We start from the raw sequence: 26,112 nt of genomic DNA on the forward strand, positions 1-26,112 counted from the left end.
GTTAGCCAGCAATAACCTGATCAAAGACACCTGAATTCCACTTGAATGGGGCGGCAGAAAACGGAAAGAGGACAATTAACCTGCAAAATAATTCAGGAATATTTACGTATTATTAGAAAGTTGAGTAAATAAACAGATTCTTTATGTAGTGGAAAAGTGATCGGTGACAACAGAGAAGAACTTTTAGGAAAGTTAAAGCAGCCAGGTTTCCATCTTAAAGACAAAAGGTTTGTCCCCAGTCATGTTTTATTATCACAGAGCATTTCGTTTGGCTTTTCTAGTACTGATTGACAGAAAATGATTATTTAGTGTCAAAAAGAATCCGGATCTCTGCCAAGCGACCCAAACTATTTACATATTACATCTTGGCTGAAGAAGGGGCCTGAGTTGCCCCGAAAGCTTGCATATTGTAATCTTTTTAGTTAGCCAATAAAAGGGGTCATTTTGCTTGGCTTTTCTCTACAAATGTAAAACACAAAAAGTGTAGAGTAGGCATAAATTAAGAAAGCCTGGCAGCAACATCCAGTGTGCCGGTGTGATATTGCAGAGCACTAACCACCATGACTCCCATTAAGGGATGAAAACAGACGGTCCGGATTTAGTCACAAAGTTAGTAAAAAAATAAATAAATAAATAAATAAGGCCACAATGTCCAGACAGACCTACCCTGGTAACTGAAGGGACACACCGGAGACAAGCAGAGTCGGGCTAACAGTACCTCTGGCTTCAGACCCAAATACAAATAATGTGCCAACTAGAATATTAGAAAATGTTTGACGAGGACATTCAGCCCCATAAAACTCACCAATCGTATCCATTGAATTTCTGAAGAATACCATCAAGATGAATTTTGAAGGTCCCTAAAGTCCTATTGTCTACTACACTACTTGGTCGCTTATTCCAAGTGTCTGTGGGTCTCTTTGGGTTTGTGTGAAATTTAAACTTAACAAATTTCCAGCTCTGTCCCTGTGTTCTTGATGAACTCATTTTAAAGTCACCGTCTCGATCCACTGGACTAATTCCCTTCATCATTTTAAACACTTCAGTCAGGTCTCCTCTTCATCTCCTTTTGCTTAAACTGTAAAGACTCAGCTCTTGTAATCTTTCATCATAACTTATCCCCTGTAGCCCTGAATCAGCCAAGTCGCTCTTCTCTGGACCTTTTCTGGCTCTGCCCATCTGCCTATTTAATTCTTTCTCAATGTCCGAGTAATTACGCTCCCTGGGAAGAAATTAGCTACTCAAATACGTGATGGGATGCTCTGCACCACTGAAAACCTTTTGTACCCTGGAGAGCCAAACTGCACCCAGGACTCCAGATGAGGCTTCACCAGTGTGTATAAAGCTTGGTCTTGTACTCCACACATCAAGGCGCTATATAACCTGACGTTCTGTTAGCCTTCTTAATGGCTTCTGAACACTGTCTGGCAGTTGAGAGTGTCCAGTGCACTATGACTCCTACGTTCGATTTTCAGAAACCTCATTGTGTATTCAAACCTAACATTTCTACTTCCTACCTGTAATACTTTACATTTACTGACTTATATTTCATCTTCCACAAGTCTGCCCAAGCCTGTATGCTGTCCATGACCCTCTGTAATGATTCAACAGATTCTCGATTATCTGCCAATTCCCCTGGTCTGGTATCATCTGCAGACTTCACCAGCTTGTTACTTCTGTTCTTATCCAATTCATTTATAAATATTAAAAATGGCAGTGGCCCCAGCACTGACCTCTGGTGAACACCACCCTTAACATTAACCAATTCTGATAAGGTTCTTCATACCATCACCCTCACCATCACCAAAGATGGTAAATGGCCTGTATTTGATATAGTGCCTAACTAGAGTTCAAGAACCCCCCTAGGCGCTTTACAACACAACAGTCATTCACCCATTCACACACACATTCATACGCTGGTGATAAGCTACTATGTAGCCACAGCTGCCCTGGGGCACACTGACAGAAGTGAGGCTGCCGAACACTGGCGCCACCAATCCTTCCGACCACCACCAGCAGGCAAGGTAGGTTAAGTGTCTTGCCCAAGGACACAACAGCTGCATTCTCATGCCGGGAGCCAGGATTGCTCCGATTGTTGGACCACCCGCTCTACCGACTGAGCTACTGCTGATGGTGAATTCTTTTAATTATTTTGAGCTTTATATCTGTAATTAATTTACACAACTTTGACATTATAAAGCGTCTTTACTGTTGGTCAATCCACTGTGATTCAATGTTGTATAACAAATTTCACAGAGATATTAGGAAGTTGTTCTTCACACTGAGAACCATAGACACATGGAATAGCAGACCAAGTAGTGTGGTAGATGGTAGGACTTTAGGGACTTTCAAAACTCGACTTGATGTTATTTTAGAAGAATTAAGTGGATAGGACTGGAGGGCTTGGTTGGGCTGAATGGCCTGTTCTCGTCCAGATTGTTCTAATCTTCTAACAGTTGTGTTCCTGAGCTCATGTGGGCGGTTCTTCCCATTGACATATATAGATAGACACCGCATTCACTGTGTTGCCCCATCGACACGATACGGCAGAGCGCCCGCCCTATTGCGAGTGGCAAAAGTGCCATTTAAACTAATACAGGTAGACGCGGAAACTGGGTTTTCTGATGAAAAAACAATAACGTTTAAAACAGTATCGTTTACATACAACAGATTTTGGAGAATCGCTTACATGCAATTATTTATAACCATTTATACACTAATAATGGCAATAAATAATAATTATTATTATTAAATAATTCCTTCCATATAAGTAACATTTCTCGGACTGCCTTCTTCCATCTCTGAAACATTTCTAGACTTCGTTCTTACGTAACACAGTACTGAAGTATCGGTTAATGCCTGAGTCACCTCACGTGTAGATTACTGTAATGCTATTCTACCTGGCATCCTACAAAAACGTATCCGTCGCTTACAACTTCTTCAAAATTCTGATGCCAAGATAATAACCTGCTGTTCTAAATCCACTGAACATATCACACCTACTCTCTCTCTCAACTTCACTGGCTCCCTGTTAACTACAGAATACAATACTAAACACCGCTCTGCACATTTAAAGCTCTCCACAACCTCTCTGATCTCCTCCAGACTGACACTCCTCTCGCTCACTCAGATCCTCATCTGCAGCTCGACTTTCTGTACCACACATCAGACTCTGTGCTAAGGGAGCTCGAGTGTCTCTCATTGTGCTCCTCAATTCAGGAATTCTCTTCCCTCTCATATCCGTCAGCTCGATTCAATAACACATTTTAAAACTGCCCTCAAAACTTATCTTTTCAAACTGGCATACCAATTGTAAATTTTGCACTGTTACTGCCAGTTATCTTTGTTTGTTTGCTAATTATTACTTTTTGATTTATCATTCTCTTGTTTTAATTTTACTAATGTTGTTTAATTTTATTGTATGGTGACCTTGAGGGCTAAGATTATAAAACAGGATTTTCTAATGGCCAAATATAACCAAAACAATTGTTCAGCCTTACCTATGAAATGTAATCCCCCGGAATCTGGTTTGGAGCGTACAGCGGTTTGTACAATCCCAAGTAGCACATGCTTGAGGCATCTTTATCTGTTACTTCGCTCCACAGCAGTGCCACTCGCAATATGGCAGTGACGTACAATACCGCTGGTCAGGCGGCGTCTAGTAATATGTCTATGGTTCTTCCGCCACACCCGGAAGTGCTGCCGGAAGTGGGGCAACAAGCACCTTATATAAGGGGCCAGCAGACATTACTCGGTGAGCCAGTGTCGGGAGGAAGAGGACAAAGCTTGCCGAGGTGGACTGGAGGAGAATAAGAAAAGAGAAGAAGGAAAGGAATTAATTTATTGTGTGCTGAGCTTGGGACCGTGTGTTGTACTTGTGGGAACGGGGATGGCATTGCCCACAAGTGAAGAAGCAAAATGCTTTAAGTGCACCTCCTGCATCTGTCTGTGTCGGGTTGGGGGGATAGCTCGCCCCTTACAGTTGTCATAGTGGATTTTCACATTTTTGGGGACCCCTGCGTGAATGACAAGAGAGGCCTGTATTAATATGCTGAGGAAGGGGGGGGGGAGAGCTTGCCCGCCCCCCCTTTCAAATCCCCTGCTCTGCCACTGTACACAAGTAAAGTATACGAATTTCTCAAAACTTCATCAAGTCAAAGCATTTCTCCTTCAATACTACCCAACACTGCACTTCTGTTTCACATTTTGGGTGCCCTATGCCTGTTGCACGGCACCGTGGCCTGCCTGGCAACCCATCACAGTATATAAAACACCTTTTGGAATTTATGTTAGTACTGTAAATAATTATTTTATAAACTCCCACTCAGGTTTTTTTTTTTTTTGCAGTTGCAGCTTAATGACTGCACAGTTAATCCTGTCAGTTGATAAAACCGTCTGGAGCTATTACACTCATTAGACTGCAAAGGCATTTTAATCAAAGCCACCTTTGTGTTTAATAATCCCGCAGGCTTTTGTGGCGGGACAGGGTACAGTAAAGGCCGTATGCTCCTCGAGACAGCGTACGACATGTAGGCACAGCCCAGAGGAGACCTGAGGACATTTCAAGCCAAAGTGGGATGTGTTTGACGCTCCTCAAATCAGATATAAACAAAAATGGCCTTGTCTGGCTAGCAATGTCACATGGGCTGAAGGATCTGTGCTTTCTTGACTGTTCGCCCCGTGAATGTTTACATTTAAAACCCCACTGATGGAGAGAGAAAAAAAAACAACTGTGTAAGTTCTATTTAGGGAAACAGCTGTAAAGGAGAGCACAAGAGAGTAAGCCGGAAATAGGAAACGGGAGGAAGGCACTGGGCCGCTCTGTTGTGACCGGAAATGCAGTATAATCGACAGCAAATCGGGACACCTTCCTCTGGGATTATGAAACAATAGTGCAATGAAAACCAGTTTGGGTAGCTGGCAGTCAGGTGGCACCTTGGGCAGAGAAGCTGAAGATTCAGTTCTGTGGGGTTGAAGAGGAAATCGCACTGCTTCACTGTGTTGATCTCATAAAAACATCACAGAGATCATCAACCGCTGGCAATCATGGAGTAACTCCCTCCTCTGGTTGGTGCTTTGGTCTCACAGTGCCAGAATCCTGGGATTAAATCTCGTACTGGAGTTGAGTTTGTATGTTCTCCCAGTGTTACTGTCGCTTTTCAGTATTCCGTTCAGAAACTCAAAGATGTGCGGATTAAGTTAACGTAAGAAGAAAAGACATTTGACAAGCGAGAGGAGCCTATTCGGTCCATCGAGATCGTTTGTTCAGCTAATAGCTAAGATGTCCCAATATCTCATCTAGACTTTTCTGCAAGATACCTCTTAAAAATTTAAATATAACTCAGATCAGGACATGGCACATTAGAATATAAGTAAGTTGACCAATGAGAGGAGCCCGTTCAGTCCATCAAGCTTATTTGTTTGGCTAAAATGTCCCAGTGCCTAATCCAGTTACTTCTTAAAGATGATTCTGGAAAATGAAAATACAACTCACATCATGACACAATACATCAGAATATAAGTAAATTGACCAATGAGAGGAGCCCATTCAATCCATCGAGATCATTTGTTTACCTAATAGCTAACTTGTCCCAATACCTAATCCAGATACTTCTTCAAAATAAAAATATAACTAAGATCATGACACGACACATCAGAATATAAGTAAGTTGACCAATGAGATGACGCCATTCAGTCCATCGAGATCGTTTGTTTAGTTTGTCTCACAGTGCCAGAATACTGGGATTAAATCTCGTACTGGGGTTGAGTTTGTATGTTCTCCCAGTGTTGCTGTGACTTTTCCACCGTGTCCTTCAGTATTCTGTTCGTAAACTCAAAGATGTGCTGATTAAGTTAACGTAAGAAGATAAGACATTTGACAAATGATCAGGACGCGACACATCAGAATATAAGTAATTTAAACAACAAGAGGAGACCCTTCAGGCCATCAAGCTTATTTGTTTGTCTAAGTTGTTCCAATGTCTAATCCAGATACTTCTTAAAGATGATTCTTAAGAATGAAAATACAACTCACATCATGACGCAACACATCAGAATACAAGTAAGTTGACCAATGAGAGTAACCCATTCAGTCCATCGAGACCGTTTGTTTAGCTAATAGCTAAGTTGTCCCAATATCTAATCCAGATGCTTCATAAAAATGAAAATACAACTCAGATTGTGACGCGATACATCAGAATTTAAGTAAGTTGACCAATGAGATGATGGCATTCGGTCCATTAAGATTGTTTGTTTAGCTAATAGCTAAGTTGTCCCAATATCTAATCCAGATATTTCTTAAAGATGATTCTTAAAAATTAAAATACAACTCAGATCAGGACGCGACACATCAGAATTTAAGTAATTTAAACAACAAGAGGAGACCCTTCAGGCCATCAAGCTTATTTGTTTGTCTAAGTTGTTCCAATGTCTAATCCAGATACTTCTTAAAGATGATTCTTAAGAATGAAAATACAACTCAGATCAGGACGCGACACATCAGAATTTAAGTATGTTGACCAATGAGATGACAGCATTCGGTCCATTAAGATTGTTTGTTTAGCTAATAGCTAAGTTGTCCCAATATCTAATCCAGATGCTTCATAAAAATGAAAATACAACTCAGATCAGGATGGTACACATCAGAATATAAGTAAGTTGAGCAACGAGATGACGCCATTCAGTCCTTCAAGTTTGTTTGTCGAGCTAATAGCTAAATGTCTCATCCAGATACTTTTTAAACGTTTCTGCTTCAACTACACAACTTGGTAGTTTGTTCCAGATTCCCACAATGCTTACATAAAGAAGCGCTCACTGACTTCCGTCCTAAATGCACTTCTCCTGAATGTACACTGGTGTCCTCGAGTAAGCGATTTACCATTTAGCTGAAAAAATTCAGCTGCCTCTTTGACGCTGAGGACTTTGAAGACCAGGATGAGGTCCCCACACAGTCTCCTCTGCTCGAGACTAAACAGATTTAATCCTCCGAGACTGTCACAGCAGGACACGTCCTCAAGCTCTGAGATGCCCTTGGTTGTCCTCCTCTATGCAGCTTCAAGTGCTGCTGTGCCTTAGGTCTCCATGAAGACTCCATTGCTTGAGACTTACAGTCTGTCACATCTGGACACGTCCTCAAGCTCTGAGATGCCCTTGCTTGTTCTCCTCTGCACAGCTTCAAGTGCTGCTGCGTCTTTCTTGTAGCTTGGTGACCAGAACTGCACACAACACGCCAGATGCGGAGTCACTAGTGCATTATATAGTCTGAGCATATGTAACAGGGTTAATTTGGTTTTCCATGTTATATTTGTACTTTGGGGTTTGTTTCTTTTTTGTATTTCCCCAAAATTTTTATCCTACTATTATGTAATATCTACACAATGTTAGGTAGGAACCAACCATTGGGAGAGCAGGCTCTCTGTTGGGGTGCATTATGGGTACTCATGCTTATTTCAGCAGGTTTGCTAAAGAAAAAAAAATGTTGAACAGAAGAACCCCAGAAAATTGTGCAAGAGCCTCGTTTTATGTTACGATTGCTTTCTTTTTTTTCCCCCTTTGCTCTCTCAGAGCGTGTATTTGGCTTGTGGGAGTAAATATAAAGTGGCTGAGATTTTTAAAAGCAACAGGCGAAAAGAAGAAAGGAGGAAGTGAAAAGTTACACATAACTTAACTCGATTTATATTAAAGTTTGAATGATATAACCTGACATTTTATTAGTATGTTTAGTTGCTTCTGTATGTTGAAAATGTTGTGTCAACATAAACCCCTAAATCCCTTTCAGAGGTTGCTTCCATCTTGTATTTATTGTTGACGTCCCTTTTGCCTGCGTGTAGCACTTTGGACTTTTCTGCAACTGGTGATTCCAAATGTGTGTGAGTGTGTGGGGACCTCGTGATGGACTGGCACCCCATACAACACTCAATCTTGCCAAGTGCCTCATGCTGTCCAGACAGGCTCATCCCTGACTGATGAGGGAGTTCTGTCTTGTGCTATGTTGAGTGATGGAAGGTAAGGATGGGCTGCTATGAATGATCCGTTACTTGGCCGGGAGGCTCTCATAATGGACAGAGAATGTAGGTGGGTGTGGGCGCCTCAGCCAGGATTGGTTGGTGCCCCCTTTTCCTGATAATATAATGGAAGGACAAAGGGAGACTGTTTTGGTCCCCCAGTATACCAGTTAACAGCATCCCTCTTCTGGTACCCCGGTGTGCACACATACAGGGCTGCCTAGGAGTTGTAGTCCCAAAGGGCAGCCCTGCCAAGTTACTTAGATGCCACCAAAGGGTGCTGCTGGGAGAGAGGCCAGCCAGGAAAGCTTGGGTTGCTGGAGCAGGATGAGATGTTGGTGAGGACTCCGAGGGTGCGTACCCTATGGTCCGTGTCATGTCATGTCATTTTCTAACCCACTTAACATAGACCAAGGTAACAGGATGTTGAAGCCTAAACCACAGGGCATTAGGTACAGGGCCCCCAAAAACGTATAAGCTACACAAGCTATAGCTTAGGGCCCCCGCCTTCTTGAGGGCCCCCAAAACAAATTGTCAGAGTGAGCAATTGTCATATATACAGTACTTATAAAGGGCCCCATGTCTCAAATAGCTTAGGGCCTTATCAAGTCTAAATCCGGCACTGATTAGGTAGGAACAAACCCTGAAGAGGGCGCCAGTCCATCACTGGGTAAACACACACACACACACACACACACACACAAAAACACTCATCAAACACACACTAGGTCCAATTTAGCATTGCCAATTCACCCTAACATGCATGTCTTTGGACAGCAGGAGGAAACCGGAGCAGCCGGAGAAAACCCATACAGACACAGGGAGAACATGCAAACTCCATGCAGAAAGGACCCGAAATGGAGACCCTGGTCTCCTTAATGCAAGGCAGCAGCGCTACCCCTGCACCACCCCTGTGTGGACCTCAATGCCCTTCCACAGTGACAGGGGCGCGGTGCTGAAAAATGGTGACATCCTTGAGATGAGACATAAAACCGAGGTCCTCACTTTCTTTGGTCATGAAACATCCCTGGGCATCTTTTGTAAAAGAGTAAGGTGTACCCTGATGTCCTGGCTAAACTGCCCACCACGGCCTAGTCCTTCTGGACCCTTCATCATCTCTTGTCTGTAATTGGCTCTCTCTGTCACCTCTTCACCACCTAACAGCTCATGTGTGGTGAGCGTACTGGCACAAAAATGGCTGCCGTCACATCATCCAAGCGGGCGCTACACATTAGTGGTGATGGGAGAGGCTCCTCATCATCTATGTGAAGTGCATTGAGTAGTTAGAAAAGCGCTATATAAATAAATAATTACTATAATTATTATTATTAGGACCTCTCCACTTTATGTAGGGTCCGCCTGACCCAGAAATGCTTATCGAGTGCAAAGTGGTGTCCCGAGAAGTATTCTGGGCCTTGGCATAAGAGGACCCTCTTGGCCTGACCCAGGGAATCTGAAGGAAGAGGACAACCCTTACCTGGCAAGGATTGGAGAAGGAAAATGAAAATAAGAATTGTACTTCTGAAAGATGGTGGAAAATGAATCTCATCTGCATGTGGCCGCATACTGTATGAATAAAGGAGCCATTTATTTAATGGCTCCCTTCATCAAGGAGTGTGCACACGGCCTCATGACATGGATGGGAGAACGAATGAACGAACGGGCAGATGGATGACCAGCTTTCATCACAGCATTGCCATCTCCCCACACTCCCAGCACTCACTCTCTGAATGGCTCATATGGAATGTGCCTGATGTTATCACTAAAAACAATTTAGGCGTCGAGACCCTCGGAGGTCAATAAAATCAAGTCAGTGGCGCCTGGACTGGGGTCATTCTGGCACTGGGACTCTCCCCGACAGTGTCCTGTTGCTGTCCGTGTAAGACAATCTACCGATCAGTTCTTTGTTAACTATCTGTTTAGTGGTCTGGGCTCATTAATTTAAAACAGAAAAAACATTTAGAAGGGGGGCAGCAAAAGTGTTTTGACACATAAATATTAGAAGAAGCTCCTCTGACTAGAAATAACAGCTGAGACGGAAAACAGAGCCATTTAACAACACTTACTGCTCCATTAAGCAAGGGAAATTGAAAAGACTTTCACAGCACGAAGAACGTCCTTTCCGCCACGTCATAGTCCACTGCCTTTCCATTTGAAGCTTGGCTCGTTTTTGATTTTTTTTGCTTTTTGTACTTTAAGGGTGCAGAGGTTTGAGGTTTATTCAAGCTTACCAGATCCCTCCATTCTCAAAATCCATCCATTTTCTAAGCCCAGTCATCCAGAGCAGGATCATTGGGAAGCTGAAGCCTACCCCAGCGACCATTGGGTGGAAGGCAAGGCCAACCACTGGCTGGATGTGGTGCCAGCCTGCCACACAGTGGACACCCCCATACCATCACTGACCACCTAACTTGCACGTCTTTGAACTGTGAAAACCCACCCCACATTCCAAAAATACAGTGCATCTGGAAAGTATTCACAGCGCATCACTTTTTCCACATTTTGTTATGTTACAGCCTAATTCCAAAATGGATTAAATTAATTTTTTTCCTCAGAATTCTACACACAACACCCCATAATGACAACGTAAACAAAGTTTACTTGAGGTTTTTGCAAATTTATTAAAAATAAAAAAACTGAGAAATCCCATGTACATAAGTATTCACAGCCTTTGCCATGAAGCTCCAAATTTAGCTCAGGTGCATCCTGTTTCCCCTGATCATCCTTGAGATGTTTAATTGGAGTCCACCTGTGGTAAATTCAGTTGATTGGACCTGATTTGGAAAGGCACACACCTGTCTATAGAAGGTCCCACAGTTGACAGTTCATGTCAGAGCACAAACCAAGCATGAAGTCAAAGGAATTGTCTGTAGACCTCCAAGACAGGATTGTCTCGAGGCACAATTCTGGGGAAGGTTACAGAAACATTTCTGCTGCTTTGAAGGTCCCAATGAGCACAGTGGCCTCCACCATCCGTAAGTGGAAGAAGTTCGAAACCACCAGGACTCTTCCTAGAGCTGGCTGGCCATCTAAACTGAGTGATCGGTGGAGAAGGGCCTTAGTCAGGGAGGTGACCAAGAACCTCACTCTGTCAGAGTTCCAGAGGTCCTCTGTGGAGAGAGAAGAACCTTCCAGAAGGACAACCATCTCTGCAGCAATCCACCAATCAGGCCTGTATGGTAGAGTGGCCAGACGGAAGCCACTCCTTAGTTAAAGGTACATGGCAGCCCGCCTGGAGTTTGCCAAAAGGCACCTGAAGGACTCTCAGACCATGAGAAACAAAATTCTCTGGTCTGATGAGACAAAGATTGAACTCTTTGGTGTGAATGCCAGGTGTCACGTTTGGAGGAAACCAGGCACCGCTCATCACCAGGCCAATACCATCCCTACAGTGAAGCATGGTGGTGGCAGCATCACGCTGTGGGGATGGAACTGGGAGACTAGTCAGGATAAAGGGAAAGATGACTGCAGCAATGTACAGAGACATCCTGGATGAAAACCTGCTCCAGAGCGCTCTTGACCTCAGACTGGGGCGGCGGTTCATCTTTCAGCAGGACAACGACCCTAAGCACACAGCCAAGATATCAAAGGAGTGGCTTCAGGACAACTCTGTGAATGTCCTTGAGTGGCCCAGCCAGAGCCCAGACTTGAATCCGACTGAACATCTCTGGAGAGATCTTAAAATGGCTGATGGAAGAGGAATGGGCGAAACTGGCCAAGGATAGGTGTGCCAAGCTTGTGACATCACATTCAAAAAGACTTGAGGCTGTAATTGCTGCCAAAGGTGCATCGACAAAGTATTGAGCAAAGGCTGTGACTACTTATGTGCATGGGATTTCTCAGTTTTTTTATTTTTAATAAATTTGCAAAAACCTCAAGTAAACGTTTTTCACGTTGTCATTATGGGGTGTTGTGTGTAGAATTCTGAGGAAAAAAATTAATTGAATCCATTTTGGAATAAGGCTGTAACATAACAAGATGTGGAAAAAGTGATGCGCTGTGAATACTTTACAGATGCACTGTATGAGCGCTATGTGAACCGCTCGCTGTCACTTGTAAGAACAGGCAGCGGTGGCGTATGAAATGAACTCCCGCCCTGTCCAGCTTTGGTTCTTATCTCACATTCTTGCCAGCACTGTAAAAGTCCAAAATGTCTTTAACTGAATGAAGCTGGAAGGAAACAAGTTTAAGTCTGATGCTGACAATGACCCCTGCACTGTCTTAGTGGGTCTTAGGCTATGTTTGCACGTCCTTGTTCTCATTTACAACTGTGTTTCTTAATCGAAAACAAACTCCGTCCGCACCAGTATTCCCACATCGCTTGCCTCAGCATCTCCGTCCACACAAAAACAAATTAAATCGCATGTGGTGTAGACCTGGGGTCCCCACCTCCAGGTCCTGGAGGGCCGCAGGGGCTGCAGGTTTTCATCCTAACCCTTTTCTTAACGAGTGACCTGTTTTTTGCTGCTAATTAACTTCTCTTTAATTCATTTTAATCGACTTGCTCATGAAGACTATGACCCCTTAATTGTTTCTTTTTCCTTAATTAGCAGCCAAACAATAATGAGATACAAAATGAGCCAAAACAACTGGTGTCCATCATACAATATCTGAAAATAAAGAAAGATGAAGGTCTCAGTAATGTTGATCTGCTCAGGTCCATAAAACATTTGATCAAAGCTCTTAGAAAAGAGACAATCAACAATTTCAGAAATGTCTGCTATTACACAATGAGAGCAGCAACAAGCCATGGAATTAAAGAACGGATTTAATGAACGACAAGACCCGGCACTTAATTAAGCAACTGCTTGGAGTGAAATTGGTTGGAGTTTGAGGCCCTGACTTAGCTGGTTTTCTGTTGGCTCATTCACGTCACATTTCATTTCTGTTTGGGTGCCATTTAAGGAAAGAAATGAAGCAATTCAGGGGAACAAATCTTAAAAAAAATAAGTCAATTAAAATGTAGGGAAAAGGAGTTCATTAGCAGTGAAAACTGGTCACCAATTAAGAAAAGGGTTAGAACAGGGGTATCCAACTCTGGTCCTGGTGGGCCGCAGTGGCTGTAGGCTTTCATTCTAAGCCTTTTCTTAATGAGTGACCTGTTTTTGCTGCTAATTAACTTCTTTTGAATTCATTTTCATTGACTCTTTCTTGAAGACTCAGACCCTTTATTTGTTTCATTTTCCTTAATTAGCAGCCAAACAATAATCCTTATACAGTAATCCCTCCTCGATCGCGGGGGTTGCGTTCCAGACCCCCCCCGCGATAGGTGAAAATCCGCGAAGTACAAACCATATGTTTGTATAGCTATTTTTATATATTTTAAGCCCTTATAAACTCTCCCACACTGTTAACATTATTAGAGCCCTCTAGACATGAAATAACACCCTTTTAGTCAAAAGTTTAAACTGTGCTCCATGCCAAGACAGAGATGACAGTTCTTTCTCACAATTAAAAGAATGCAAATAGATCTTCTTCTCTTCAGGAGCAGAGAATTTCAGAGAGAGAGAGCGAGAGCGCTCGCAAAGAAAAGCAAACAATCAAAAAATCAATACGTGTGCTTTTAAGTTTGCCACGGCATTTTTTAGAGGAGCGTCAGTATCTTCTAAGCAAACAGCCTCTGTGCAAACAGCCCTCTGCTCACATCTCCTCCGTCAGGCGCAGAGAACGTCAGAGAGAGAGAGCGAGATTAAAGCAAACAATCAAAAAATCAATACGTGTGCTTTTGGAAGCACCGCGATAAAGCGCCATTTCTTAGAGGTGCGTTCGTATTCACTAGGCAAACAGCTTCTGTGCAAACAGCACCTCCGTCAGGCACAGAGAATGTCAGAGAGGGTGAGATAGAGGCAGAGACAAGCAAACAATCGAGCACTGCACGAGATGCATATCTTATAGCATTGAGGAGTTCTAGTTAATATGTAATACATGCTCTGATTGGGTAGCTTCTAAGCCATCCACCAATAGCGTCCCTTGTATGAAATTAACTGGGCAAACAAACTGAGGAAGCAAGTACCATAAATTAAAAGACCCATTGTCCGCAGAAATCCGCGAAACAGCGAAAAATCAGTGATATATATTTAGATATGCTTACATTTAAAATCCGCGATAGAGTGAAGCCGCAAAAGTCGAAGTGCGATATAGCGAGGGTTTACTGTATATAATTTGATACTATCCATATGTACGGTGTTCGCATCAATACCTCGACTCAATACAAGTTAGAACCATGCAATGGGACTCTGCCTCTGTACTTAGAACATCACGTGGCACACGCGGGCGCAGTATTGCATGATTGGCTAAGAATGTTCGAATGCTTCAGTGGCGCTGGACGGCCGAGTATAGTAAGTCAGTGTTGGTTCGAGCAGATAACAGTAAGTTTGGTTGGTTTTTGGAATGTTGGTTTGGTGGGCGTCGTTCCAGGACTAACATCATCGACTGACTTAAACCCTTCAACAGCTGCGGAACCGTAAGTAATTTAGAACGTATCGCCATTTGATTGGTACGTCGAAATCTATCATTGGGCAGTTCCGTTTTGGCATCCGTCCTTCTGACATCTATTGGTAAACTAACTAATGACGGCTGGGTATTAACAACGGTCATTGTTTAAATTTTAGCCGATCTCTGATCTAAAGTGACCACGCCAACATAATTATTACTCCGACTCTGATTAGAGTCGTAAAATACGGTTTGTTTTGAAAATTTGTTTGCTGGAAAAATCAAAGGAGGTGCGCCGAAGAGCTGAGTTCACGTCTCGCAGCCCCGTTTAAACAGGAAGCTCTTTATTACATCGGCTGAAAAGGTCTATTTTAAGCACAAATCAGTGCCATGATAACAAAATCATTTCAAGGACTTAACAAAACAAATTATTCTTTGCAGAGAAAGTATGGATTTCACAAACGTAGAATTTGTAGCCCGATTCGATCGGCCTCCCAGTCGCTAGTGAGATATAAAATGAGCCAAAACAAGTGGTGTCCATCATACAATATCTGAAAATAAAGGAAGATGAAGGTCTCAGGAATGTTGATCTGCTCAGGTCCCCTAAACATTTGACGAGAGCTCTTAGAAAAGAGAAAATCAACAGTTTTGGAAATGTCTGCTATTGTACAATGAGAGCAGCAACAAGCCATGGAATTAAAGAACGACAAGAGTCGGCGCCTAATGAAGCAACTGGTTGGAGTGAAATTGGTTGGAGTTTGAGGCCCTGACTGAGTTGGTCTTCTCTTGGCTCACTCACGTCACATTTCATTTCTGTTTGGGTGCCATTTAAGGAAAGAAATAAAGCAATTCAGAGGAACGATGAAGGCATTCAGGGAACAAATCTTAAAAAAAACAAGTCAATCAAAAGGTAAGGAAAAGGAGTGAATTAGGAGCAAAACAGGTCTCTAATTAAGATAAGGGTTAGAACAGGGGTGTCCAACTCCAGTCCTGGTGGGCCACAGTGGCTGTAGGTTTTCATTCTAACTATCTTCTTAATTAGCGAGTCATTTTTGCTGCTGATTAACTTGTTTTGCCTTAGTTTTAATTGACGTGACTCAGACCCTGAGTTGTTTCTTTTTCCTTAATGAGTAGCCAAACAATAATGACACACAAAACAAGCCACCACATGACCAACTCACCTGATAATAAAGAAAAGGTCTCGGTCATGTTGGTCTGCTCAGGACACCAAAACATCTTGAAGGTGGTCTTAGGAAAAAAACAGAAAATCAAGTCTGCTGTGGCAAAATGAGAGCAGCAACAAGCTATGATATTCAATAACGGCTTTAATTAACGGCAAGAATCGGCTTCCGTTGAGAAACTAGTTGGAGTGAAATTGGCTAGATGGTCATCAGTTGGCTCGTTTCACATCTCATTTCACTTTGGCTGCCATGAAGAAACAAATCAATTCAGAGGACTGAACCCTTATTAACAGGGCTATTAAAATGAAGGGAAAAGGAGTTAATTAGTAGTGAAAACTGATCACTGATTAGGAAAAGGGTTAGAATGAAAACCTGCTGCCACCGCGGTTCTCCAGGACTGGAGTTGGGGACCCCCTGGAGTAGACATTTGCCTACGCTGGGCAGACGCACATCGGGAGTAAAATCCTCGAAGGGATTGTAAAGTTGCCGGCCCCAGGATTTACTGTAATCTGAAAACTGAAGCGACTGGTAAATTGCCTTTTGCACATGTGTGTAGCACTCAAATCGCACAAAAAAAGCAATTCAGATTTGTACAGGGAAGCAACACAAGTTCCGTGGAAAACTATGTTGGAATATTGGGTGACCAATCAAGGAATGAGATGTCGTAATGAGCAGGATCCAATCAGGGAAGGACTTTGAAATAAACATGAAGAAATCAGAGTGCGATTAGAGTCTGTGTTTTTTTTTTTTAAGTCTCCGTTTTCACTCATCCACATTACAACACTGAGCCACCGTTTTCAGAAGTATACGACTCTGGAGAGCATTTTCACAAGTCGCCATTTTAGTGGGGGATAAAAACGCTGGGATAGTTCCAACAAAAGCCTAAAACAGAGACAAATGTCTGCATTTTTAGACAAAAATATAGTCGTCTGGCTGTAGCTTCAGTTTTTATTCCTTACATACATCAAAACATTAAACGCTGATTACAGCAAACTCTCAGTGAGCGGCGCTTTGACTGCAGGCTTGAGAAGCACATGCCTTTGCTGATGGAAACCAATGATGATGCTCAAAAGTGATCACGTGAAGCCGTGTCTGCTAGATGACAGCAAAGCATAAATACGCCATGTCAGAAAATATACTGATGTATAATCTCATAGCCCTTCACTTCTACTCTGTGAACCGCTTTATTCTTGCATCTATCTATAAAATATAAAATGTTAATGTCTGTGTGGAGGGAAGGGAGGCTGAAACACACAAGGATACCAAGGAAAGGCACCGGAGGAACACTTCATACATGGAAAGTATTCGCAAGAATATGAATGATATCTTCACAGCAGGTAATGAGGGCCCGTCTACCATTGGAGGTAGTCAAAAAGTGGACAAGAGGTGAGCAAGATGCCTCAAAATGGCAATCTGAGAAGTAATCTAGAGAGGAAGCGCTGGCCAACACAGGTTGAGATGCATGAAGATATTGAGGAAAGGCGCAGTAGGAACACTTAAAACATGGGAAGTATTCACAAGAATATGAATGATGTCTTCACAGAGAGTAACGAGGGCCCATCTACCATTCATGGTACTCAAAACGTGGACAGGAAGGGAACAAGGTACCTTGAAATGACCTTGTGTGTCCAAGAAGGAGGTTTTATGGGAATGCAATTGAGACAGAAAGTGACGGCAAACTCACATTGAGAGACATAAGGATACCGAGGAAAGGCACAGGAGGAACATTTCAAACGCACCAAGTATTCGCAGGTATGTGAATGATGTCTTCATAGCAGGTAATGAAGACTTGTTTACCATTGATGGTAGTCAAAACCAGACAGAAGGTGAGCAAGGTGCCTGAAAATGGCAGTCAGACGTAATCTAGAGAGGAAGCTCTGGCCAACACAGGTTGAGATGCATGAAGATATGGAGGAAAGGCGCAGTAGGAACACTTCAAACACAGGAAGTATTCGCAAGAATGTGAATGATGTCTTCACAGAGGGTAATGAGGGCCCATCTACCATTGATTTTAGTCAAACAGTGGACAGGATGGGAACAAGGAACTTCGAAATGACAGAGTCTAAGAAGCAGGCTGTATGGGAATACAATCCAGGGATGAAGTGACGGCAAACACACATTGAGATGCATGAGGAAACAGAGGAAGGACGCAGGAAGAACACTTCAAACACGAGAAGTAGTCACAAGAATATAATCAATGGCTTCATAGAGGGTTAATGAGGGCCCCACCTACCAGGTAGTCAAAAAGTGGACAGGAGGTGAGCAAGGTGCCTCAAAATGGCAGTCTGAGAATGAATCTAGAAAGAAAGCGCCAGCCAACACAGGTTGAGACATATGAAGATACCGAGGAAGGGCGCAAGAGGAACACTTCAAACATGGGAAGTATTCGCAAGAATATGAATGATGTCTTCACAGCTGGTAAGGGGGACCATCTACCATTGGAGGTAGTTAAAAAGTGGACAGGTCCAAGAAGCAGGATTTATGGGAATGCTAATTGAGAGAGAAAGTGCCAGCCAACACAGTTTGATACCAAAAAGATGTAGAATGAATGATGAAGGTACAAGGTAAGAGATATCAAATATTTTCAAATTTATACCTGTTGTTGACAAGTAACGTAGCTGGTGAAAAAATAAATGATGTGCTGTGGTGCCGCTTTTAAGAAAGTCAATAGATTTCAAATGGATTGACGTTTGATTCATGTTACTACATCCAATGTCCCCATCTCCATGCTGTTCCAGACCATTTTTCTAAAGATCTCGCTTTTCAGCAGGAGTGCACCCAGAACTCTCTTAAAGACCATTCTTTTCACAGAGCATTTGGTTTTTACAGGTGCATTTTTAAGGATTAACGGACCACATCAAGAGCCACCCAGCTGGGTTTCTTATTTGTCTGCAAAATTTGACTTGATCCCGTGAACTCACAAGGTTGTAGAAATAATACTTTGATTTTATTCTTTGCTCATATACTGACTTGTTATTTCATCGATGTAATGATTGCCGTCGTTCTGCTTATCAGTTATGATGACTTTTGATGCTAGGATGCTACGTGCTGCTCCTCGTGGTGTGGACCCGGTCAAGTTAGAGAAGACTGAGATGTTAGAAAGGTTTCTGGTTGGAATTCTGCTTTTGGCTTTGTTATGGACACTGACAGGAGGGTATCTAGAGACTCGAAATTGACCCTGTGATGGGCTGGACCCCCATTTATTTACAGTTTATCGAAACTTTTACTTGCATGCGGTAATCAACATGTAACACAGCACCGCTTGATCAGGGTGGGTTCCTGCCCTACACCCAGTGTTGCCGAGATAAGCTAGAGCCCCCGCAGGCCTGAACTGGATTATGCGAGTTTCAGAGCTCGGTGGCTTAGCACTGATACCTGATAAATCTCTCCATCTGTCCAAACATCTGAGCCACAGTTTGCTATCCTGGTAAACACAGTGCTAACTGAAAAGGTTATGAAGACAACAACGGTAACTAAATCTGCAGGCAGGTTTTCTAGGCTTGTATGAGATGTTGTCGTTGAATGTCACGTCTGAAGGGTGTGAAGATGACATAAGGCCTGTATCCATGTTCAGGAGGCCAGATGGGATGCATTAGTTTGCTATTGACAGAGGCTCAGTGCTGGGCTCTCTGGCTCATGACTGTTGATTGTCCCTAGATGAATGACAAGAAGTCAAAGAGCACTTACATATGCGTTATTTTAAATTGTACGTTTTTAGGTCAGACTTTATAACAACTTTTAATTGGCAAACATTGCCTAAACTTTAACTCCCCAAGATGAGTCACATTGTAATAAAAAATGGCTCTAATGGCACTAATGGCACAGGCTTCAATAATGCAGGGGTCAATTAGTTGCCACATTGTGACAACATAAACTAATTTTATAAAGACATTTACAGCCACATCTCCAAGGGCCAGCTGACTGAGCATAATGGCAGGCCGGAAGGAAGGATCATCTTTCACATTTAAGGGAGAAACTCACACAAATTAATGCAGGTACGGGTTTAAGCCAGGTTAGTAAAAAAAGAAGACTGCAGTGAGGATGGTATTACAGACTCTTGACAAATAGTCTCGCAGGGCCGAATGCGATTCTCAAATGAAAATATACGTCTGGGGACAACCCGTTCAAAAGTGTGCCGTGAATGGCGGTGAAATCCTGTGCTACAAAGGCTACACTCAGGAGGGTTTCTTCCTAAAACACCCGTCCCTGGTTTCTCCAGTCCTTGAATTTTAAACTGCTGCCGGGGTTTGAGGGAGACAGCAAAAGATTCTGAACAGAAGACTTGGCACCGATAGAAAATAAAAAGCTAAAGCCGCTGTCATCCAATCGGGAGCTCAATAGCACAAGGGAACTAAAGCTTAAAAATCAATTTGCCCCACGCCGTAATGAGCGCTGAAACAGTGGAGACACAAACACATGTAGACCACAGCAGCTACCGGACTCCACACATTTGAGAAGTACCTCTGTCTGCAATCTGACATCGTTCTGTCATTTTAACTATTGCATCACTATATGACAAAACGGCAGCAAATCGAGCTTAGATAAACATTGCAGTCTATGGGTATACGACGAGTTAAAATGCTGCGGCTATGTTTGCATTTCCAGTTCATCGGTAATGTTAAATTTCTTTGGTTATTTCTTTAGACGTGCAGTCAGAAGGTGGATGTTGTGCAGTCTCATCTGTGCATCTACTGGTGTCGTTAGGCAGGGTTGTTGATTCGGGTGTTTTGAGCACTGAAACCTGCGTTATCCACTCTCTTAACAGCAGTCCTTTTGACCAAATGTGACACACCATTGATTTCAAATGCATATTTTGTAGTTCTTATTTCTCATGAATACAGCTGCCAACTCTTTCACGCTTACATCGACGTGTCGTTCACAGTTGCCATTTGTCTATCGATGCCACCGTACGTCAACATTTAATCTGATTCTACAGAAAGTTTATTTTTAAAAACACACAACGTGCTCTCTGCACGCGTGACACATATCTATATGTGTTATCTTTAGAAGACTTTTTCGACTGTAGATTACTTCTCGTAAATAGAAACTTACTGTCAGTCAGGACCAGGTAGATGAGAGCACCTCTGATCTTTGCAGGTCAATATCACTGCCCCTATTTTGAGCACCGCCTTCCCGAGGCATTGGATTGGTTCAGAAATGTGCCTCTCAGTGAGATGTCTAATTGGCCCCACCCACTTTTAAGTACAGTTCACTCCTGGTTGTCTCCAGACGTGTACAGTATATGACCCGTCTGACTTCAGCAAGGCTACATAACAAATGGTCGAACCTCAGCATTGTATTAGTTCTTATCAGTGCAGACAATTCTGAAATTGAAACTTACAGATAAGCATATTTATTGTTCAAACTGTAATGCACCGACTGCTCGTCTTTGTACTGATTAGAAAAATTGGAACCTTAAAACAAAAATGTATTTCAATTTTCTACAGATGCACACGTAAAGTTCCAATGCTAAAGTCAGCTTTTCCAGACATTCTGAACATCGTAGAATCAGAATCTAAGCTTAATTCCATAGCAAATTTTTGAAGGATGAATGAGAAAATATTAAAAGGAATTAATGCGCAAAAAATGAATACCATAGACATGAAGGTGTAGGTGAATGATAAAGAAGTTAGAGTGCGGTGGCAGCTAAACGTATAGGACTTTTTTGTGCTCAGCATTTTATTACAATTGCAGAAGGAAGCAATTATAAATATACAGAAGGTGCCGACTTGTCATAAGCATCTGGGGACAAAAAAAATAACTGCTTGAGTTGACAGACTGGTCACTGCTGTTTAAAAATTTAGTGGTAGAGGATCGTAGTAATGACTGTTTAATTGAAACAGCAAGCACTTGAGGAGTCCAGTCCTCGATATGCAATGGAGTGGAGGCTTGAATGGCATTGTAAGCTATTTTGGAATTTATTCTTCCATTTTCATTTTATACAGATGCGGTGGACTGGCGCCTTGCCTGGGGTTTGTTTCCTGCCTTGCACCCTATGTTGGCTGCGATTGGCTCCAGCAGACCCCCGTGACCCTGTAGTTAGGATATAGCGGGTTGGATAATGGATGGATGGATAAATTTTATATGGAATTAGCCACACTAGCAGTCAAAGATAGCTAATAGAACAATTTTAAAAGATTTGCTATCTGTTGCCCTACTTTACCTTCAGTGCCTTTCCTTAGTATCCATTGGTGGTAGAGTGAGAGACCCACCAACTCCAAATTAAATGCTGGGGTGCCAACTGGGTAACCCTTTCTAATAACAGCCTTGGCCAGGCACATGATGGCACAAAATCAAAAATATAACGATTAGGCCATAAGGACTGCAGAATAAAGGCTGAGTAGCTCTGAAGAGCAGTTAAGACTCAGGTTGGAGCTCTGTCCCAAATTAGATGCCACTTTTCAGGAGCATTTTGATTTTATTGTCCTTCGACCAGCATTGGGCATCTTCTCGAGGCTATGGTTGGATTAAGAGATGAGCGGCCCATCGTGTCCCTGCGTAGTAGTGCCTACCTCTTATGAACCTGGAAGGCTACCTTCTGATACACTATGTGTGACCCTGTGTGTGTTTGAACCTCTCTTAACCAACGTTACTTCTCTTGAGTGTGTTCCCATAAAGTCTACTTCTCAGACTCTATCGTTATTTTCAAGGCTCCTTTCTCGCCTATTTTCCGTTTTTGTACTTCCTGTCTTTGAAGGCGACTCTCTCAGCGTGCTTCCCATATCTTTTCTCCTCCTCGTGTGCCTCACATTCACATTTCCTCTTTCAATCATATCAGCAAAGCCAAACTGACCAATCACTCCAAAGCTGATTTGACCAATTACACCAAAGCCAAACTGACCAATCACACCAAAGCCAAACTGACCAATCACTCCAAAGCTGATTTGACCAATTAGATTGCTCAGAGGGACTGGACTGGACACACACACACACACACACACACACACACACACACACACACACACACACACACACACACACACACACACACTCAGACCTTAGTGGTTTATTATAATAGAGAGATATTCATGCTGTTTCAAACAACATCATGTTCAATGTCAATTCTTTTTATTTGAAATTCTCCAACAGCAGACCTGGATAAAGACCCCCACAGGCTATTGGGTGACCTTGGACCTTAACAGGGAGCTGATCGATCTTTTAACAATGCAGCACGCAGATATCCAGTCATTTAATTTAATTTGGCTCATGGAGATTCAGACGTTTCATCAATAGTGAGGAGTCTCCCTTGGTCATTTTTGTGCATGGAGACTCAATCTTTTCATTGAACTATTGGTAAAAAGGCCCCTTTTTGGGCTTTTGGGACCCCGTGTGTGCACCCAGAATGCCCTTATGGTAGATCCGCTCCTATCTAACAGAGACCGTGAAATGAGCTCATTCCTCATTGAGGGAGTCCATAGTGGTTCTCCCATATTTTGATCCAATATGTAAAAGATTCCATAAATATTTACCTCATTTTGAAATAAATGGGCTCTGGAGCCAATGAACTGCCTTCAGATGTACTCTGGGTAAGCTAACCTGCTCCTAAATTAGGAAAACAAGCAGGTTACAATAAACAGGGACATTAAATTGATTTGGTGTGAATAAAAATGGAACCCCTTGTGTGAGAGTGCCTACTGTGACGGACTGACGTTCAGACCAGGGGTGGTTCTTGCCTTGTAACTAAAGCTACAGGGATGAACTGCAGCTCCCTAACAGGAAAAAAAAATACAGATTCAGAAAATGGACAGGTAGAATTTAAAACGTCTATATAATGAGAAGGCAAGCAAAAATGACACCTTTTATTGGCTCACTAAAACAATATGTCAGCTTTCGAGGCAACTCAGGCCCCTTCTTCAGGCTGGATGTAATCACATCTTGTAATCCCAATTTACATCTCACCTGAAGAAGAGGGCAGAGTTGCCTCGAAAGCCGACATATTGTTTTAGTGAGCCAATAAAAGGTGTCATTTTTGCTTGACTTCTCATTACATTCATAATATCAGTATGCTGCTGCTGGAGTATGTGAATTTCCCCTTGGGATTAATAAAGTATCTATCTATCTATCTATCTAATCCTGCCTACTATACTACAATGAATATCTATCTATCTATCTAATCCTGCCTACTATACTACAATGAATATCTATCTATCTATCTATCTAATCCTGCCTACTATACTACAATGAATATCTATCTATCTATCTAATCCTGCCTACTATACTACAATGAAATCTATCTATCTAATCCTGCCTACTATACTACAATGAATATCTATCTATCTATCTAATCCTGCCTACTATACTACAATGAATATCTATCTATCTATCTATCTATCTACCTAATCCTGCCTACTATACTACAATGAATATCTATCTATCTAATCCTGCCTACTATACTACAATGAATATCTATCTATCTATCTATCTATCTAATCCTGCCTACTATACTACAATGAATATCTATCTATCTAATCCTGCCTACTATACTACAATGAATATCTATCTATCTATCTATCTATCTAATCCTGCCTACTATACTACAATGAATATCTATCTATCGATCTATCTATCGGCTAACACGGTACAACACCCTAGTACTACACCAATGTATGTGAAAGTCTTAAGAGGGTAAGGACCAAATGTCGTTTAAAGACACTGAAGTTCCAGACAGTGTTGAAGGAACAGAATGAAGACCAGAATAGAATAAAACAGATGGGCTTCAATGAAGCAGAGTCAGCGATGTCTACAGTATGGCAGGCTGAAGCCTACACCGACAGAGGTCAGAGGACAGGATCACTTTCACCCCTCCGGGACTCATCTGCACCGGCCTACTGCAACCTTGGGAATTGGGTTACGCATTGATTCAGCGCAACATGTCACAAGAAATGGTAACTCTCATCGGTGATGGAACTGGCACACATACAATCCAGACAGCCCGAAGCCTCTGAGTCTGCTTGCTAAACGATCCATTAACGCTTTGATAAAAGGGGGGGTTGGGGATTGGGGGGAGGGTGTCCATTTTCAATCCCCAGGGAGCTGTGGATCCATAAAGGAGAAAATGTTTTCTCAAACCACAAATAAATGCAGGGCTTAATGCAACTAAAATGGGGAATTTGTGTCATTCTGTATTTGCATTCACTTTGGCTGGTCAATCAGATCAGTTGCCTCTTTGAATTCATATAAACCCCAGGATGCACGGCATAGCAACCAAACTGTAGTGCGCACTTTTGGATATTTCACTTTTTAAATTGCATTAAGCTCTTTATGGTTTTCCAAGGAAAAAATTATAATCTGTTAGCCGCCACCACAAGCATGGGCACACTCAGGACTGAATACTCATAGAAGTGTAAGAGTATTTTGTTTTCCTTCTTCAGAATTTTTTTCTAACATAAAACAACAAATTTAGAGTTCCAGTAATTTCAAATAAAAATACCACAGAAAAATATAATTGTAGTTGTTAGACAATCTCAACACATTTGCAAGGCATCATTAGAAATATAGAAACCAAAGACCTGTGTGAGTGTGTGTGTGTGTGGAGCAGTCTGCTCTGCTCATGCTCAACCACAGCCACTAGATGGTGCATGCATGCACTTTTACATTTTTGTGGCACTTGCATGCACCTCACTTCTCACTACGAATGACAACAACGACGTCATGCTAATGAGACAGATAAAGAGACACAACGTCGAAACGAAGCAAACGTCAACAACGTGCAAGTGAAACGCCTCAGTAACGGAAGGCAAGGCTTCAAGTTTTCACTAAAAACATTTGGGGCGGCACAGTGGCGCAGTGGGTAGCGCTGCTGCCTTGCAGTAAGGAGACCTGGGGTTCACTTCTCGGGTCCTCCCTGCGTGGAATTTGCTTGTTCTCCCCGTGTCTGCGTGGGTTTCCTCCCACAGTCCAAAGACATGCAGGTTAGGCGCATTGGCGATCCGAATTTGTCCCTAGTGGGTGCTTGGTGTGTGTGTGTGTGTGTGTGTGTGTGCCCTGCCCGGAATTGTTCCTGCCTTGCACCCTATGCTGTCTAGGATTGACTCCAGTAGATCCCTGTGACCCTGTAGTTAGGATATAGAGGGTTGGACGATGACTGACTGACTGATTGACATTATACGCAGTGCACCACACCCAAATTACACAAAGCAAAATGAATTTGAACAACTAAAGAAAACATTAAAAAAAAATGGTAAAAATGTTTCAATCAAATTTCATCAAAACTAGTCCCCCCACCATGGGCATGGCCTCATTTAAAGTGCTATCGGCTTGGTATGGTTAACTGAAAAGGAATGAAGAAAACTGCTATTTCATGAGTGGTTTCAGAAACCATGGGAAAAAACACACAGTGGAAGTTAAACAGGAACAGATCTGTGATGGTAATGCACCCTGCACCCTGTGTTGGCTGGGATTGGCTCCAGCAGACCCCTGTGACCCTGTGTTGGAGAATGACTGACTGACTGACTGACATTGGCTATTTGGAGATATTTTCTCGAGATAATGATTAA

General features: G+C 42.5%; 1 protein-coding gene across 5 annotated transcripts in view; it reads right to left on the bottom strand.

Annotated features, from left to right (window-relative positions):
• The window catches only part of uba7 (ubiquitin-like modifier activating enzyme 7), a 289,490-nt gene that overhangs the window by 142,044 nt on the left and 121,334 nt on the right, over positions 1–26,112 (bottom strand). The window lies entirely within an intron of this gene.

The sequence above is a fragment of the Polypterus senegalus genome, chromosome 12 (assembly GCF_016835505.1).
Source record: "Polypterus senegalus isolate Bchr_013 chromosome 12, ASM1683550v1, whole genome shotgun sequence".
In the NCBI taxonomy this organism is placed as follows: Eukaryota; Metazoa; Chordata; class Cladistia; order Polypteriformes; family Polypteridae; genus Polypterus; species Polypterus senegalus.